The 19,950-nt window shown below is 37.8% G+C and overlaps 1 protein-coding gene across 4 annotated transcripts in view; it reads left to right on the forward strand.

Annotated features, from left to right (window-relative positions):
• LOC131076795 (uncharacterized) overlaps window positions 1-19,950 on the forward strand; it is a 64,748-nt gene that overhangs the window by 3,973 nt on the left and 40,825 nt on the right. The window contains exons 3-4 of one of the 4 annotated variants that reach the window (XR_009113488.2): window positions 13,543-13,868; window positions 14,154-14,349. The exons of the other annotated variants lie outside the window; for them this stretch is intronic. The gene's annotated coding sequence lies outside the window, so the exon portion shown is untranslated. The remainder of the gene's footprint in view (window positions 1-13,542; window positions 13,869-14,153; window positions 14,350-19,950) is intronic. 4 annotated transcript variants of the gene reach the window in all.

The following is a 19,950-nucleotide window of genomic DNA, read 5'->3' on the forward strand; positions in this document are numbered from 1 at the left end:
GATGGAATGTAGTGTGTGCTTCTGTTAGAGATTGCACGTGTACAATCTTTAGGACTTACTTAAGCTTCCTTGAGAAGCGTGTGGCATGTTCTTGTGTATTGATATGTGTATTGGCTAATCAGGACCTGGCCTATTACACGTTTGATGAAGGAAAGTTGTGTGGCTGGCTTGTAATTGTAAATTGTAGTTGTGACACATATATGAGTGTCTAAAATTCATTTCATGTGTATTTGTGATGATTTCAATGTATTTATGGGGATACAAGTTCATATTATGCGAGTTGAAGAATGAGACAGAGTATGAGTTACTGATTCAAGTGCACCATTATCAGAATATCTTAAGTATTAGAGGTGAGGGAGTTGAAGCTGATCAGAGGCAAGTTGTAGCATGCTGAAGGTCCTAAAACTATATCATTCATATTGTTGAGATTGAGGTCCTAGCTATTGAGTTGTTGCTCAGATCTAGGCATTTGAGATTGGTGTCTCTAGTAGGTTGGTGCTCACAATACATAAAGGGATTGTTGTCTCTAGTAGGTTGGTGCCTACTCTATCTATGTAAGTGATTCATTATTTGTGAGGCTGGATTTTGATAGTAGATCCAAGCAGCTATTCTCATTGTGTTTTTTCCCATACCGGGTTTCCACATATATGTGGTGTCCATTGTGTGAATGTGCATTGTTTTACATGTGCTTGCTGTGTTACTGGGATGCTTAAGTGAATCTAATTTAGAGATTTGAATTGATAAGTCATTTATGGTAATTAATGTTGAGCATTAAGTGAAAATTAGATATATTGATTCACTTGTCCACCTCTCGGTATATTGTGTGCCCTTCAATATATATATAATTTTTATATGTGTTTTTATGACAAACCCAACCTCACAAATTTTTTTTGCTCGAACCCAAGAACTGAACCATCGAACCCAAGCCCGAGCCCGAAACAGAACTGGCAACCTTGCTTCCTTGACAAGGCCTTGAGACCAAGCATATTGGTTAACCCTAACAAATCAATGAGAATTTAAACAACTCATTTCAAAAAACAAATTCAGTCACAGCTTGATATAATGGTAGTAACTTATAAGTATTCTTAATAAATGTAATACATATAAAATAGTTAATAGGTCCCATATGCAATAGTCGACATTCGAGGAACTCAAAACAATATTTTTCACCACAATCTACTAGAATTGTTATAATTGATGCATCGACAAATAACTATCCAGTAATAGTATGCATTCTTGTGAAGGTAATGATCCAATAGCTTTCACATAGTCAAAATCTAGGTACATCATATTGTTGCCAGCATAGAGTTTATTTAGGCTTAGAATATGATATCATACAACAACACGATTTAGCGATACTAAAATATCATAATCATATTGCTTCATGATATTAGGACCCCCAAAAATTTGTTAATCAAAATGCCCTTCAACAATCATGTACAAGGACATTCCATTGGAACAAATTTCATCATCAGAATAAACTATTATCAATAGAAATAGAAACAATTAATTTATGCAAGTTATAAACCAACTATATTGCTGCTAAATATGATTGTTATATTTCAGTCTACGACTTTTTCAATCATGTAATGGCATATCATAATGATCACACAGTTTACAAAAACATATAGAGTACAGCACTAATCAATTTGAGGTCATAATTCTATCTTATTGGTAACCATTTTACAGTTTAACCAAGAGGATCTAGGATTGCGTTGGATGGAATCAAAGTTTTATCACCATAGCTTCCTTAATGGAATCATTCCTTGACTATGTCAAGTTTAAGTGATATATGGACTATATCGTGTTAGTTGGCATTATAAACATTTATCTTTCACCGTGTATGGTAAAGTAATGTCATCCATACCCATACAAAGATGTGATCTTTATCATAATTTTATAGATAATAATGATTCTTATATGTAATCATATTACACAAGTGTAAGAACCTCTAAACTATCACCAAAAGATCATGCATTCTTCCCCATACCCATTTTGTCAAACACTTTGCATGCTTCCTTAGGTTAAGAGGTTTTCTTTTGCAATTTTGGTATTAATGACATACATTCATTAATGAGAGACAAGATAAAATTCTGAGATTGAAATCTGCAACTATAATTCTGAAACAAAGTTGTTTAAACAATCCAAATCTGACCTTGTTTATTGTCATGAAAGGCTGCCATACAGTATAGAAGTCTGCGAATGATTCTGAATATAAAGAGAGTATAGATGTCTCTAAATCTGCATTTTTGTCATCAGCCACAGTGCTTCAAAAAAGTGGATCATTCATACACAGGGCATTACTGTTAAACTTAGATTTCACACATGGTTTGCAAACTAAATAGAATTCCTGCCATTTAACTGGGACAATTTTGACCTCTTGCAAATTAGGGCAGAACTGAAGGTAAATCTGCCTTGATTTTTGCACCTTTAAATAGATTTCTGAACATAACCAATGACTGTTCTAAATCTGCATTTCTTCACACATCAATATCTCCAGCTGGGCGCCTTAAACAAATGCAATTACTTGTAATAATACTAAATCAGAATATTATGGAATCTGGAACTGAATATATCTGTTTGCACCATGTTGATGTGTGTTTTACACACATAACATTTCAGAATAAAATACCAAAGTAATTTACCCTCTCTTTAACAAAATCACCTCAGATGCTAAGGGTAAGATCACCTAAAATGATTCCAAGGTTTCTACATGTTAGGTCTTGACGAGTGGGTAACTCAATGGTTGACGTGAATTGCTGTGTTCACTTGGGGACTTACACAAATGTTAGGATTATCTTCTTTGATCATGAAATATGTGGAATAGGTGTGCTGACAACTTAGGATTTAGCAATGTAGTTCTGGACTTAATTCTTACTAAAAAATGGGCAAAAGGAATAGGGTTTAGGAAATCTATTCTAGGCCTAGGAATGTAGGAAATGATGAACAAGTGTAGCGGAACCAAACCAAGTAGGGTCTCACAAACAGGTATTGACACAAGCTTAGTGCAATCGTGTAAGGTATACTCAAGGATTTTTAGACTATTACCATCAAATGTTGACACCATCCAAGTTGATGCGTGTCAAGGGACGCGTAATAAAGTTAAGCTTACTCAAATTTCTAGTTGACCACACAAGGCGCACTTACCAGCGGCAAGAGGCTAGTGGTATGGATTAAGGATTCCACACAAATATATTCAACAAATCTTTCACTCAACCTAATAAATATGAAAAATAAATTCTAATCTAAAATTCTAATCTAACTTGGAGGAATTGAGAACCATGAATGCAAAGACAACATTTGAAGAGCAAAATCACCAACAATTGAGCAATGATTTAGATTCAAATAGCTGCAGTATATACCAACAATTCTACAAAAACTCTCTTACAAATGAGAGACAAGGAGGTATATATAGAGTCTCATACAAAATGGATGGCCAAGATTAAAACTAAATCAAGGGCCAAGATCATGCCAACAAAACCCTAGAATTGCCCTAATTAGGGTTTACATAAAAAATGGCGCCACCAACATATGGCCCAATAGAAAGATACCTAATCATCAAATAGGGGATCTTCTAGAAGATTCCTCCCTGCATCTCTCTCTCTCTCTCCTAGCATACTCCAAGAATCTAGCCAATACAAAATCTAACTCCTCCATGGAAATGCTAGTTAAGGTATCTTGTTGCAAATCAATCACATCCAATGAATCCGAGCAAGCGTCCAAAGCGTTCTCCCAATCTGGTATGAGCTTTTGCGAACTATGAACATGAATCAACAAAGAGACCAAATCATCCATTTGACTCTTCTTCAAAGAGTCCAGTTGACAAAAATACATAAGTTTCATTTTTTCTCTTAATTCGGCTAAGTGTAAACCACTAGCATCACTAACATCAACACCCAATAACTCCTCAATTGAGGCAAGGATTTTCATTTGAATGTCTTGAATCAATCCTTCCATCTCTTTACAACTCAGCTGGGCGTTCTCATAAGTTGATTTCTTCACGACCAATAAACAATACCAGCCACGGAAATCGTACCTATCTCCACTATACATAATGCTCTCATTGATCAACGCAGACTTGGGAATCTTCTTCAAAGCTTTGAGGCGTGGAATAGCCTTCTCCTAGATAGGCCGAAAATCTTCCCAAACTCCCTCCAAATACTGGATTCTAAACATGAGCCTTGTTGTCCTATCATATGCCTGGACAAACTGAGTAAGGAAATCATTTGACTGTTTTCTTGCACTTTCAATCCACTTCTCCACCTCTGAGAGTGTATCTTTCGCTGCCTCATAGTGTGAATGTAGTCCTTGATCAACTGCAATAGGGGAAATAAGGGTGGGATTCTTACGCCTTATCTCCCTAATATACTCTCTAAGTTTGATATTCTCTTCTCCGTACTTCTCCTTCTCTTCAATCTCTCTATCCAATCTTGCACTGATCGCTCTAAGGTTATCACCAACCTCTTGAAACTCTTGCTCTCTTATAGTACGATCGAGGGCAATTGAAGTAATTTGGAAATCCATAGGAGTAGCAATGTCCGCCGTCACACCTCCAATAGGAACAACCACTTTCGCAATCCGCATTCTTGTCTCATCTCTCTTGGGTTCTTTCTCCTTATTGCTTCTAGCTAGGTAGTCATCAATGTTATCAATAAGCTGTACCTCTATCATCTTCTTACTCTTTTCCATACTTTTCATCAGCCAATCAGGAATAGCGACCATCTCCATACCATCATCGAGACACATATATCGATGAAGTCCTCTCAATGCCGAGATAACATCATCATCATCATCATCAGGATTATTCCTGGTCAAATCATATATCTCATTTCCCAAACTTACTTCCAAAAGGACAGTAGGGGATCCCGACTGATCATCATTCTCATTTGGTGGGGCAGATGTCGCTGTGGCTAATGGACTTGTAAAGCACTGAGAGGGGGGGTGAATCATTGACACCAAAAACAAAATTACTTTAAACACTGACCGGTAGAAATACTTAACAAGTTTGTTAAACAATATGCATGTAATCCAAAATGATATAACAACATCCACAATAAGTATAACATCCACCATAACACAAGTGTTTATATGTGGAAAACCCAAATAGGTAAAAACCACGGTGAGATGGGACTCACAAGTTAACTATCTGCAGTAATAGATAACTGACTGGTTAAGGTCTACAAAGTGCTCTGCTAGGAGCGAATCATGTTAAAGATCCCAAAGCTTAGTTGAAAGCTATACCCTGTAAAAGGTAGTACCCTGTAAGGAGTAACCTCGGTGGAGGATTTCTGAATCCAAACTAATGGATCACCTGGTTGGAGGATTTGTACAATGAAGCTTGTTAGAGCTTACCCGGTTAGGGGATTTGACTATTGCAATGATTAGAAAACAACAAGTAGTGTGATCTAGTATTAGCACAATCTTGCTTGGATAGATCCTCTTCTGCGCACTCAACACTTCTTTACCATCATACTCTATAACTTAATACTTCTTCCTTTGCACATGACATATCTCCTTCGCTCATACAAAATAATTCATCGTGATGTCAATATATAGACATTTAGATTTCATGTCGACCTCTAGAAATCATATCACAATTACCTAGGTGTAGTGTATCTGGTCAAACAATCATAACACATCACAAAATATCGCCAAAACTTGTCGGTAAGGATAACTCATCACATAATCAATGAATACCGGTTGGAACAGTCAATACCGGTTGGAGTTAAACATATAAGCCGTTTCTCCTTTGATGCTCCTTTGATAATCTCCGCTGGATCTTCATGTTGATGCCGAGTTAAGTATAATCATTGGTTATCTCCATGCATATACCGGTTGTCACCATGTACCGGTTAGACATAAACCTCTACTATACCGGTTGTAATATAAACACCTTTGAAGTCACACCGATAGACAATATGAACATATGTGTGTATGTGTTTCATCAATGACAACATATGACGAAGTTCAATCATTACAATCATCATCAAGCCAACAGTCTCCCTTTGGCATTGATGGCAATAGTTAGAAAATTTTATAGTAGTACCGCTAAGTGTGCTTACAATTTTTTTTTTATACACATATACATATACATATACATATACATATACTCCCCCTTACTACATACATCATACAAAATTTTCACAACACATACATATTTCTACTCCCCCTTTGACAACAATGCCAAATTGAAAAGCAAAATATATATATATATATATAGAAAAGTTTGTATCAAAATGTTTTACATATACAAAAACTTGAAAAACTGAATCAAGATTCATGCATTGCTAGTCTCATAAAAATAGCATTAAAGTTTCTTTTCAATTGAGATAAAGCCTGTTCCCATGTCTCCAACAAGTTCTCAGTGAACTCAAGTGTAGACATAATCTGAATATGGAACTCTTCCATTGAATCAAGTGTACAGGTTTCCAGAGTAGCCAACATAGCTTCTGCATTCTTGTAGGTTCTTTGCAGTATGTCCACTTGGGATGTGAGTAGACTATTCAATTCCTTCAGTGACCAAAGTCTTTTTTCTTTTTCAAGATTATAGGTATCTAACCTGTTTTGCAAATCATCCATAGATTTGCTAAAAGCAAAAATAGAATCTTGAAGTGGTACATATGCATTGCATATCTTCTCTAACTCTTGCTCTGTTTCAGTTCGCCTGGTATTGATATCAGAATAAAAGAATGTAACATTAGAAGTAGAAGCAAGATATTTCCCTCCTTTTTCAATAGCTTTTCTTAATAAATCTTTATTAAAAGATGCAACAATTTTTCTTGTATCAATTTCTTTCATAAGTTGCTCTCCACGCTTCTTCCTGTAACTCTTCTCAGCATATGTTTGCATTACTTCTTCTAGGGACTTAATTTGGTCAGATGCATCAGCAACTAATTGACCAAGTTTGCTAATAGGTGTTGTCAAATGCCATGTAGCAGTTTCCGGTAGTAGACTTGTCAGAATATCCACATCATTCTGAATGGTTTCAGCTTCCATTCTCTATGCTTTGAGTGTCTTCTTATGTGCCCTAGATTGCACGACAGTTGCCATCTTCAACATTTCAGATGCACTCATATTATCAACAATTATAGGCCCTGAGATGCCTAATGAGTCATCATCATCTTCATCAGTTTGCTGTAAAACTAATGATGTTACCGGTTCAGAAGATGTTACCTTAACAATCTCTTTTTTTTCTTGTTCTTTCTCCGTTTCCTATTCAGAAATCTGTGTATCAACTTTTTCATCGGATTTCTTTTGGATGTCTTGTGAAATCGATGGCAGTTGGGGTTTCACTGGTGGTTCCTTTGCTGGTGGAATATCCACTCTTGGTTGAGTTGCCGGTTTCTCAACTGAAGTAACCTATGATTCAGTGATTTCAGGTTGTTGCATATCTGGTGCAGTAATGTCTCCAGATAGATCTATAGCATCCTCAATCTCATCAACAAGCATGACTCGTTGGACAATAGTGTCATCCTTCTTCTTGACAAGATAGACAACATCAACTTGTACAATTTCTTCCTCATCCATTTCAGGTTGATCAACAGTATCTTGCTCATCCTTAGAGGAATGTATAAGATCTTCCATTTGTTGGATATTACGAGCAATCTGATGAGTCTCAGTCTCAATAGGTTGCACCTTTCCACTAATCAACTTCAATCTTCTTGTTTTGTAAGCAAAATGAACTTTGTACTTATCAACCAATTCATTCAGCTCATCCTTTGACAACTCAAGAAAATATTGTACAAATACATCATCTATGATTTCTTTTTCTTTCTTTATTGCTTCCTCCCATTTATTCAAAAGAATAGTATACAAGGAATTAGAGATATCCTTTTCAAGATCATGAGGTAATCTATTATAATGGCACAAATAATTGATTACCTGTTGAATAATTTGTTCCTTTTCATCTTCATTGAACGAATCAAAATGATCTTTGACATTATCAAATCTGTTTCTTCCTAATGTCTTCATTGTCCTCTCAAAGGTAGTGTTAGGCTTGTAAGTTGAGATATCAAAGGGCACAGTTGCCTTTGGCACTTCTTTCACTTGATTAGCTGCTTTACCGGTTGCGTTCATTTTCTTGGGTTCCTCCTCAATATCAGTTCCTTCAGATTTTGCTTGGAGAATTAATTTCCGACCTCTTTTCTTTGATGCAGCATGGGTTCCTTTTTGGTTTGGACACTTCGTGTCACTCTTGTACTTTTTATTACCGGAGATGCTTGCTCAACCTTCTTCTTCTTACCTTTACCTTTACCACTTATGGATGGAACAATACTGGTTTCAACTGTTGTAGTTTGAACTTCAACTGTATCCAATCTTGCCTTCTTTTTGTCCATTGGAGATGCCAACAGGTTATTGGCATAACCGATCAATAAGTCATAGTTGACCTCATAACTCATGTCTTCCATTTCTTCTTCTCTAGGTTCAATAGCCTCCATCAAACAGAAATCAATGGTAACTGTGAAAATAATGTCCTTAGCGAAGTGTTTTACCACATCCCCAGGCAATCTTACTCTCATACTCATTTTCTTCTGAAATTCATTGAAATATTATTCATGGCAGCAGAGAAGGTGTTCTTCACGGCTTTGATGCCGTTCTTAATCTGGGCAGATATCGGTAGATCCTTAGACCATTCAAGATCACCTATTCCCGGTAGGAAATAGGACTATCAGTGACACCAAAAACAAAACTACTTTAAACACTGACCGGTAGAAATACTTAACAAGTTTGTTAAACAATATGCATGCAATCCAAAATGATATAACAACATCCACAATAAGTATAACATCCACCATAACACAAGTGTTTATACGTGGAAAACCCAAATAGGTAAAAACCACAGTGAGATGGGACTCATAAGTTAACTATCTGCAGTAATAGATAACTGACTGGTTAAGGTCTACAAAGTGCTCTGCTAGGAGCGAATCTTGTTAAAGATCCCAAAGCTTAGTTGAAAGCTATACCCTGTAAAAGGTAGTACCTTGTAAGGAGTAACCTCAGTGGAGGATTTTTGAATCCAAACTAATGGATCACCTGGTTGGAGGATTTTTGAATCCAAACTAATGGATCACCTGGTTGGAGGATTTGTACAATGAAGCTTGTTAGAGCTTACTCGGTTAGGGGATTTGACTGTTGCAATGATTAGAAAACAATAGGTAGTGTGATCTAGTAATAGCACAATCTTGCTTGGATAGATCCTCTTCTGCGCACTCAACACTTCTTTACCATCATACTCTGCAACTTAATATTTCTGCTTTTGCACATAACATATCTCCTTCGCTCATACAAAATAATTCATTGTGATGTCAATATATAGACATTTAGATTTCATGTCGGCCTCTAGAAATCATATCACAATTACCTAGGTGTAGTGTATTTGGTCAAACAATCATAATGCATCACAAAAATACTGCCAAAACTTGTCGGTAAGGATAACTCATCACGACTAGTGATAACTCATCACATAATCAATGAATACCGGTTAGAACAATCAATACCGGTTGGAGTTAAACATATAAGCCGTTTATCCTTTGATGCTCCTTTGATAATCTCCGTTGGATCTTCATGTTGATGCTGAGTTAAGTATAATCACTGGTTATCTCAATGCATATACCGGTTGTCACTATGTATCGGCTAGATATAAACCTCTAGTATACCGGTTGTAATATAAACACCTTTGAAGTCACACCGGTAGACAGTATGAACATATGTGTGTGTATGTGTTTCATCAATGACAACTAATGATGAAGTTTAATCATTACAATCTTCATCAAGCCAACAGTGGCATGTAAATCTTGAATATTCTCTGGTAGTATCACTGTGTTGGAACAGTGCTGGGTCTCCTTATTTTGTTATGTTATTTCAACTTCCTTAATTGATGAGACAGTGAGAGGGGGTGAAGGAATGGCAGGCGAATGAATGATAGTCTTTTGTTTCTTCGTCTTGACCTCCTCAATCTTCTTCCCTCTGGCGTTGACTTCTCCTGGCGTGTTTTTCTTTCTATTGGGAGCTTGACTCTCTTCATCTGCATGAATCCAGACATCACTGATAGTCCTCTGATCATCTTCAGAAGTAGACTCTTCCGGTTTCATCTTTTCATAAGTGAAGGAAACGCCCATGTCAACTAACTTATTCATTTGAATAACCACCCATGTATGGGAGAAACTCAAGACCTCTCTCATCAATATCTTTAAATCTATCCCTTCTGATTCTGATCAATTAGGCAATAAGATTGCCTTCTTCATTTCATTTTCATACTATGGATGCGTATGATCCTCGTCATCTAACACTTGATTAGGAATGAGGAAAAGTCCACACTTATGAAATCCACTGACATTTTGGACTACGTTCGTCTCTTCACTGCCTGCTTGTCCATCAGGTTGGCCCAATAATCTTCTATGTCTACCTTGTGGATGAACTTCTCTCCCCTGATCCTTCTAACTTTCTTATCTGGATCAAATCTTTCTCTTTTCTTGAAGGGAATGTCATGCTTGTCCTATACTTCTCTTTTTGAATGGAAGGATAGCTAGGAAGTCTCACCACTTCCAACAAGATCATTCTATCGGAAGGATACCTAGGAAGCTTGTAGGGTTTGGATTGAAACCCATGAATCTTAAGGTAAGTGAAAGTGGGAAACTGAATATACCACGATCCATATTTCTCTATCAACTCTATTGCCTCCTCGGACAACCTCCTGTGGATTTCGCCTTGCAGCATCCGCGTGATGTACATGCTCAGCTAGGGATAGCACTCATAACTCTTGAATTGTCCTTGTCCATTCCCGACTTCACCTCTGCATATCAATCCTTCGTATGTAACAAACCGTGCAAGCAGGTACACCAAATAGGAAATCATGGCGAATGACTTAGACCGTTCTACATTCCTCAGTTGAAAGTCCAGATTGTCACTTATGATTCTAGACCAATTTATCAATGTCCCTCTAAGACAATCCTAGATGAAATAAAACATCCATCCATCGTATATTGTACCCTGTGGCATCCCCATCACTCGGTTAAGTAGGAATACTAAGTCGCTATATTCCTCTTTGAAGTCTGTGCACATGAGTGTCTTGGGAGCCTCTAGGCTCGATCATCTACTCTTTATTTACCACATTTTTACACACAGAGATTTTCTTCGTGTATCGATCTTCATATTCATCCTTAGTTACATTCTTCATATCTGCTCCACGTGGAATTCCAAACACTTCAGCAATCGCATCCTCAACAAAGTAGGCAATGACAACGCCCTTAGGAGTCTTGATCATTGACAAGCGAGGATCATAACATCGTGCACATTCCAGGATAAGCTCACTGTATTGTATGGACTTTGGGAATCCAACGGCTTGAAAAATACCACTCTTCATAATGTTTACATACGTGTTGTGACGTTTTCACACATCGCCCCATTGCAAATGGGGACCCTTGCTTTTTGCTTTTTTAGGGTTTGTTTTTGGTCTTTTAGGGTTTTGTTAGTTAGCCTTTGCATTTTTGAGTGCTGTCGGGGAGATCAATAGGATAGCAAGTCCTGCTTGAGTAAAGTCCTGATCTTGAAATTTGGCTAAGTCTGGAATGTCTTGATCCTGAAATTTGGCTAAGTCTGGAATGTCCTGATCTTGAAATTTGACTAAGTCTGGAAACTGAAAAACCTCAAAAAACTAGATTTTGCAATATAAGTCCTGGAGGTCTGAAACCACTCTCAAACATCCTGAAAGTATATATGGAATATAACTTAAAGTATAAGAAAGAAGAAACATAGAAGGAAATGTCACTTATACTTTAATGTTATATTCCATTAAAATTGTCCTGATTGAGAGTTCAAAAAGTCAAATTTCGCTCCTGTCCTTCACTGAGGATCCAGAGCGAAAAGCGCTCCTGTCCCTCTCCAAGTATCCAAGGCGAATCGCTCATGTCCCTCACCAAGGGTCCAGAGCGAAAAAGCTTAGTGGAGTCATTCCTGACCTTGTTTGGACAAATTGAGACATCAAAGGCATGAAGGAGGACGTAATCAACCCATTGAAGATAGTTTTGAAAATTAACAAGGTATAAATGAGCTCATAAAGGCCAGGCCGCTCCTGTCCCTCTCCAAGGGACCAGAGTGATTTTCCCTCAAGACAAGTTTTTGGTAAAAGGAAGGCAAGTTTCGCGTTTGAGGTGGGTGAAGGAAGACGCAATCGATCCGTTGAAGATAATTTTCGAAGCTAGCAAAACACATGTGAGCTTATAAATGCAAAATCGCTCCTGTCCCTCTCCCAGGGACCAGGGTGAAAAACACATTAGCAAACCTTCCTCTCCAAATTCGAACGAATCCAAGTCAAGACCAAGGACAAAAGATGAAAGCGCTCCTGTCCCTCACCAAGGGACCAGAGCGATTTTCATTATATGCACGATTTTAGACCTTTTTTTGGACATTAACTTTTATTCATAGCATGAAGTAAGGTGAAATCTTCCCTAGCAAAGGGAATTTGAGATGAAAATTGTAGTGATTTGGCCTTGAGGACAAAAATCGCTCCTGTCCCTCACTGAAGGACCGGAGCTTGATTTTCAAATTTGCACTGTTCTTGCAGGATCAAGACAATTTTATGATTGGAAGAGATCAAGGAGGGCATGTTTTGTCCATTGAATATAATTTAAGCAGTCTACAAAGGAGTAAATCAACCCAAATGACAAAAAGTGCTCCCGTCCCTCACTGAAGGACCGTGCCACTTTTTCAAGTTTCTCCTATTTGTTTGATATTTTATGGCAAAACTTGACTTGGATGGGAAGGACGAAGGATGTTTTATGCCTTGGACGCAATTGAGAGATTTAAAGAACAAAAGGGTACGCCAAGATGTCAAAAGTGCTCCCGTCCCTCATTGAAGGACCGTCCCACTTTTCCAAAAGTGCTCCGTCCCTCACTGAAGGACCGTCCCTCTTTTCTAAAAATACAAATTTCTTGCAAAGGCAAGGCAAGTTGTGTGATTGAAATGAATGAAAGATGGCAAGATTCATCCATTGAAGATAATTTGGAAGACTAGCAAAGGACGAATTGGCTTAAAAATGAAAAAGTGCTCCCGTCCCTCACTGAAGGACCGGAGCTTGAATTCCGAATTTGCATTATCCTCGCAAGATTTAACTGATTTCGTGATTTGAAGAGGTCAAAAGAAGTATGTTTTGCCCGTTGAATATAACTTGAATGAGTCACCAAGGAGAAAATCAATCCAAGTTGCAGTATTCGCTCCTGTCCCTCTCCCAGGGACCAAGGTGAGATTCTTAACAGAGTGATATTTTCATCATGCTTAGGCGCCAATATCCTTCAACTTGTATTAAATGCCAAAATTCGCCAAATCCTTGAAATATTTTAATTAAATTTGCATTTAATAAATGTGCGTTGGTATTTAATAATTAATTTAAGCCTTTAAAAAATCGAAATTTTTAATTGTAAAGGCATTTTAAATTAATTATTATTAAATTAAATTTAAAAAGAGAGTGCTTGGGGTATTATTTTAATATTTTATAAAGGTCGGCCTCTCCTATTAAATTTTATTTTTTGGCTTATTTTTGCAAGGTCGGCCTCATGGGTAGGTGGAAGGTGAGCGCTCTATATATTGGAGGTGTTGTTTCACAATTCAAATCATTCAATCATCCTTTCAAGTGTGAAATTGGAGAGCAATTTGAGGAGCGAAATCCAGAGGAGTGGAGCGAATTTCTACTAAGTGTGGAGAAGCTATTGGAGGGCGAAATTCATCTTGAAGGCTATTGGAGAGGCGTATTTCTTGCTAGTTTGGAGGATAATTTCCAGATTTTTTGAAGACATTTGAAGGCAAATTTCCAGATTTTTGAAGAGGAAGGTGGAGTTCTTTTCCAAGCTAAAGGAGGTGCATTTTATCCAAGGTAGAGCTTTGATCTACACTTTGCCTAGCAAAATTCATCTATTTTTACATCATTTCTTAGAGTTAATTCTCAAGAAGAGGTATGGCAAAATCATCTTGACACCCTTATTCAAGGTTTGATTTTTTTTTAGACATTTTTTGGAAAAATCTAAGTATTACATGGTTAATTAGGAAATGATAACTCAAGATTTATCATGAGGTTTCCTAAATTAAAATCTTGAATCTTCCTTTTAAAGTTTAATTTTTAGATTTCAAGATATATTACTAATTTTGAAATGTTGTGTAGGTATGAAGATGGCGATTCCAAGCTCGAAAGATCTACAAGTCGGAAGACTCTCCTCAAGGAAAATCAAGCCAGATCAAGGACGATCAAGCAAGGACAAAGACGACCTTCTTCGATCCAGTCTAGCATCGACAAGGACGGCCTTCTTTGGACTAACGTCATCAAGGGCGACTTCTCCAATCCAGTATTCCAAGGCGAGGTACATCAATCATCTTGCACATCAAGGACACAAGAAGTTAGAACAAGGGTTCGTTGAAGAAGCAGATAGTTCCAAATGAATTAATTAAAGCTAGCTTCTCAACAACATCAAGTTGAATATTTACCAAGTTACAAGTGTCAGACGAGGTGGCATCCTAGTCATCACTTCTCCAATCAGTGTGGTCCACCTCAGCATTTCCAGATTCAATGTACCTAACTCATGGAAGGTGGCACAAACTCCGATGTACCTACCCTAGCTATCCATTGGTGGAATTTTCTAGAGAGGACATGTGTCCAAGCAATACAATTTTATCATTGGTCAAGCATTAAATGTTATGTAATGGTTGTAACAAACCCTAATTAGGGTTTTTATTATTGAATCCTAGCCATTGATCTCAAATTGATTTGAGCCATCGAATTGTATTGTGGGCACTATATAAGCCCTGGCATTTCATTTTGTAAAGGTAGTTAGAGAGTTGGAAATAGTTGGAAGCAGTTAGTAGATAGAGAGTAGTTAGAAGTTGATAGAATAGCAATTACAGTAGAGTAGAGAGAGAAGGCAAAGATTGTTGCCAAGATGTTGTTGTAAAAGACTTGTAACTTCATTGAAGAAATGGTGAAATCTATGGGTCGATTCGACAATTTGCATGGTCTCTATACTTCTCATATTTGATTTCATGTTATTAGATGAGTGGAAGAAATGTGCTTGATTGATGGTGAAATTCGTATATCCATACTACTAGCAGTTTGTTGATTGCAGACGTGCCTTGCGTAGTCAACTGGAATCATTCAGCTTAAGCTTAACTTCAATTGTCGCTTCTTCATCGATATGCATCAACCTGATGGTGTCTATGCCTGCAGTGATGATTTGAACATCATAAAGCTTTCCTTCGAAGATCGCACTAACCTTGTGGAGATGGTCCTGGGATGTCAAAACAAGACTTAGTTAGAATTTCATCAAAGATCATTCATTGCTCTTACATTCTTAATGTTAGGATTAGATCTTTTCCTCGCCCTCATCTTTTTTCCTTTTTTCAAATCTAAGGCAGTAAGATCCTGTGTTCCAGCAATATTCAAAGGCAAATCAGAAGTTCAATCATCAAATGTAAGTCCCCTTGTGATTCCAGCAAATCACATCATACCACAGAGAGCTTATCCACACGTAGAGATCCTACATACAAGAACCTTGAAGTTTCTCCGATTGATCCTTTTCGCGATATCTTCAGCATTCGGAAACTTTATTCAAGAGAGGATAAGGTACCCTTGGGTATTTTATTCTGTGTTAGGCTGTGTACCATTACATGAGTGTCTTGGGAGCCTCTAGGCTCGATCATCCACTCTTTATTTACCACATTTTTACACACAGAGATTTTCTTCGTGTATCGATCTTCATATTCATCCTTAGTTACATTCTTCATATCTGCTCCACGTGGAATTCCAAACACTTCAGCAATCGCATCCTCAACAAAGTAGGCAATGACAACGCCCTTAGGAGTCTTGATCATTGACAAGCGAGGATCATAACATCGTGCACATTCCAGGATAAGCTCACTGTATTGTATGGACTGTGGGAATCCAGCGGCTTGAAAAATGCCACTCTTCATAATGTTTACATACGCTAGGGAAGGAATTTGATTTCCAACTTTGAACATCCGTTGTCGCATCAGGTTCAGGCTCAGGAAATGCATGTTCGTATCCGTAATCTCCTTCCATCTGGATGAGATCTTGGATTCTGGATAGAATCTAGTCTCCACAATTCTTTGTTGTTCTCTTCTTTCCTTAAATCTAGACTTAGACATCGCACCTATACGAAGCTTGAAGTTAGAACTTAGGAAAAAATACAACATTCTTAATAAAATTCTTGTCTTCTTAATGATTTAGATCAATTAGGGTATGGAAATCAGGAAAATAGTCCACACTCTAGGTAGATTTTAACAATTTAAATACAAAATGTGACAAGATTAGGGTACAAAACCCTCATGAAATCAACACCTCCTTATACTTAGAAATTTTGTGCAAATTATAGTGCAAAGGGGTATACCGGATCAAGAGTGACTAAGGAAAGGCGTGGAAGACTGTGTTTTCACACAAAATTATGTCCGACGACACCTTCCGAAGTCAACAATGGAGGTCAACAAAGTCCGAAGACAACCTGCAACTGTACAAATTAACCTTTCAAAACAAGTTGCAATCACTCAAACGTGCATAAATTTGATGGAAAACAACTTAGACAGTGAAAGCAAATCAAATCTGGAAAATATGGTATGGCTGGTAAGAGTTAAATTTTCCGAGGACAAGCAGCCATGGCGAAGTTGCAGACCTGTAACAGCCCTCAAATGGTCAAGTGATTGACTGAAAATGACTTGAAAACTCTCCCAAAGGTAAATCGTTAAGTTTACAATTGGCTGGCAATGAAAGTTTAAGTCTGAAAATAGATGGACAGCCAACAATGGAGGTCACCCTTGCTGCAACAATGGCGTCAAAGTTCAGATCTGAGGAATGACAGCAAGTAAGGAGCAGTGGGAGTATCAAGCATGCATGGAATTCATCAAAATATGCCCCCAAAACACTTGCCAAATAAAAATTGAATTTTCCCAACTATGGCGTCACCTTTAAATCTGGAAAATGTCTTCAATCTGCATAAAATCTGCCAACAATGGTCTGAGAACAGCAAGTGAGGATGGCGGCATCAAGGAAAATCATCAAAGTTTGGAGTCAAAACCCCATCACAACAAATCACCCTTTCACCAAAATCGTGGATTTCTCCAAAAATGGCGAACTTTGACCAAAATCGTGGCATGAGGGGTCTTCAATGGCAGCAAATCAGTCTGATAACAGCATGCAAAAATGGCAGACCCAAAGAAAATCGCCAACTTAGAGGTAAGAGTCCTCTAAAATCATCAAAGTTGCCAAACTAGGAAAAATCACTAACTCCCAAAAAATCGAAAATCTGAAACAATGGAGTGAAGGAACTTCAATGGCAGCAATGGAGTGAATCGCTAAGCTGGAAAAATGGAGGAATAAAAGAAGTCTTCAACCACTCCACCAAAACACTTAATCAAAAATCTCCAATAAGAGAGAAAATCGCCCTTGCATGGAGACACCTGGCAAACTTAGCAACAAAATAATGCTGGACTTCTCTCTATTTGAACTCACTTTTATCATCAAATCTCACCACACAAGCAATGTGGGATAAAACACTTGTTCTTATACTTGCTTTGGTGAAACCGATTTGCTTCTAGAAGGTTAAAACATTAAATGCTTATTGCAAGTCATTTAATTGTTTTTTAAATTTATTAAATAATTGTTGCTTTATTAAAAAACAATTAAAACAAGGCCCACTTTATTAAATTATTGCAATTTAAATCAAAATTTGAGCCACTTGGGAAAATCGATCCAAGTAGGGATTTAAAAATCCCATCAAAATCATTTAAAACGTCAAAATATTCCCCATAAGGGAAAATCAATCTTAGTATGGACAAAATTGAAAAATAAATTGAATGAATGATTCAATAATCAGATGATTACATTGAACGATATACACACGTATATATAGAGGTTACAAGACGATGTTTTATAATTAGAACATAACGTTAAAGTAAAAGATTAAAGAGTTAAAAGCTAAATTAAGCTTAAAAGCTAATTAACTAAAAAGGAGAAGCTAAATGCTAAATAAAGCTTAAAAGCTAATTAACTAAAAAGCTAAATGACCATTAAATAAGGAACTAAATATAGGTGACTAAAATATAATTAAATACTCTAATACCCTCCCTTAATGGTCATGCTATCTATCACACCAAGCTGCCCTCTAAATTTGAGAAACTTTGCCGGGCTCAAGGACTTGGTAAGGATATCTGCAGTCTGATCTTCTGTAGGAATGTACTGCAGTATCACTGATCCATCTTCAACATGCTGGCGGATGAAATGACAATGAAGCTCCACATGCTTTGTTTGCACATGGAAGACTGAATTTTTGGCTAATTTTAGAACCCCTTGATTATCACAAAACAAGGGAGTAGGTCTTGGTTGAGACATTTGCATGTCTGCAAGCATCCTACGTAGCCAAATTGCCTCACATGCTGCCTTAACAGTTCCCCGATACTCTGCTTCGGTCGAGGAAAGAACTATTCCCTGTTGCTTCTTGCTGGTCCATGTGACTGCACCTGTACCCAAGCTGAAAACATACCCAGAAGTTGACTTTCTGTCATCAACACAACCTGCCCAATCTGAGTCTGTAAAACCAACCAGCCTAGGATCTTTGCTTCTACTGTACAGAATGCCAAAATCAGGAGTGCCCTTCACATATCTAAGCACACGCTTCGCTGCAATCCAATGTTCAACTTTTGGGGCTGACATGAAGCGAGAAATATAGCTCACAGCATAACTGATGTCAGGTCTAGTGGCGGTGAGATAGATGAGGCTGCCCACTAGTTGCCTGAATGAAGACTCATCCACTACAGGTGAATCTGATTTGGCTGATAATTTGAGCCCTATCTCCATAGGTGTAGATGCAAGTTTACAATCTTGCATTCAAAACTTATCTAGTAGGCTCTTGGCATACTTTGACTGAGAAATGAATATGTGGCTATCAGTCTGCCAAACCTCTACACTGAGACAATAATGGAGAAGTCCCAAATCTGTCATATCAAAATGCTGACACAAATTCTGTTTGACCTGCATGATCAGATGTGTTGCATTGCCAGTAATGATGAGATCATCAACATAGACTACTATAAATAGAATATCATCACTAGTATGTATGACATACAAACTGGGATCTGAAGGACTCCTCTGAAAGCCTTGATCAATCAAGTACTTATCAATTTTGATGTACCATGCACGAGGAGCCTGTTTGAGGCCATAGAGTGCTTTGACTAGTCTACATACTTGGTGTTCCTTACCTGCAACCTTGAAACTTGGAGGCTGTGTCATGTAGACTTCTTCCTGCAAATCACCATTGAGAAAGGCACTCTTGACATCCATTTGATGGACTTTCCATCCAAATTGAGCTGAGAGAGCGAGGACAAGCCTAATGGTACTCATCTTGGCTATGGGAGCAAATGTCTCTTCATAGTTGATGCCCTCCTTTTGTGAAAATCTTTTTGCCACCAACCGAGCCTTGTACTTATCAAGACTTCCATCAGCTTTATAGTTGACTTTAAACACCCATTTGCAGCCAATGGGCTTCTTTCCTGGAGGAAGATCAGACAATACCCAAGTGTTGTTTGTCAGAAGACTATGTTGCTCCGCTGCCATAGCCTTTTCCCATTCAGGTACACCTTTAGCCTCTGTATATGTTTGAGGCTCATAAATATTGTGAATGTTGGCCATAAGAGCAAAATTAATTGTGTGTTGTTGGCTCTTACCTCTAACGGATCTACCCTCAATGAGCTCATCATCATGAAGATCACCAATGGTCTTGGCCCACCACTTAGGCCGGAGAGTAGAAGTACCAACATCTGCTGTAGGATGAAGAGTGCTTGGAATATCTGGAGCAAGCTCCTCTGGATGTGGATCGAGAAGATCTTGAGGAAAGTCAGGGGGTGCAATGTCATGTCTGGGAGACCCCACAACTTCAGAGTCAACTAAATCCCTCCCATCA

This window comes from Cryptomeria japonica, chromosome 11, assembly GCF_030272615.1.
Source record: "Cryptomeria japonica chromosome 11, Sugi_1.0, whole genome shotgun sequence".
NCBI lineage: Eukaryota > Viridiplantae > Streptophyta > Pinopsida > Cupressales > Cupressaceae > Cryptomeria > Cryptomeria japonica.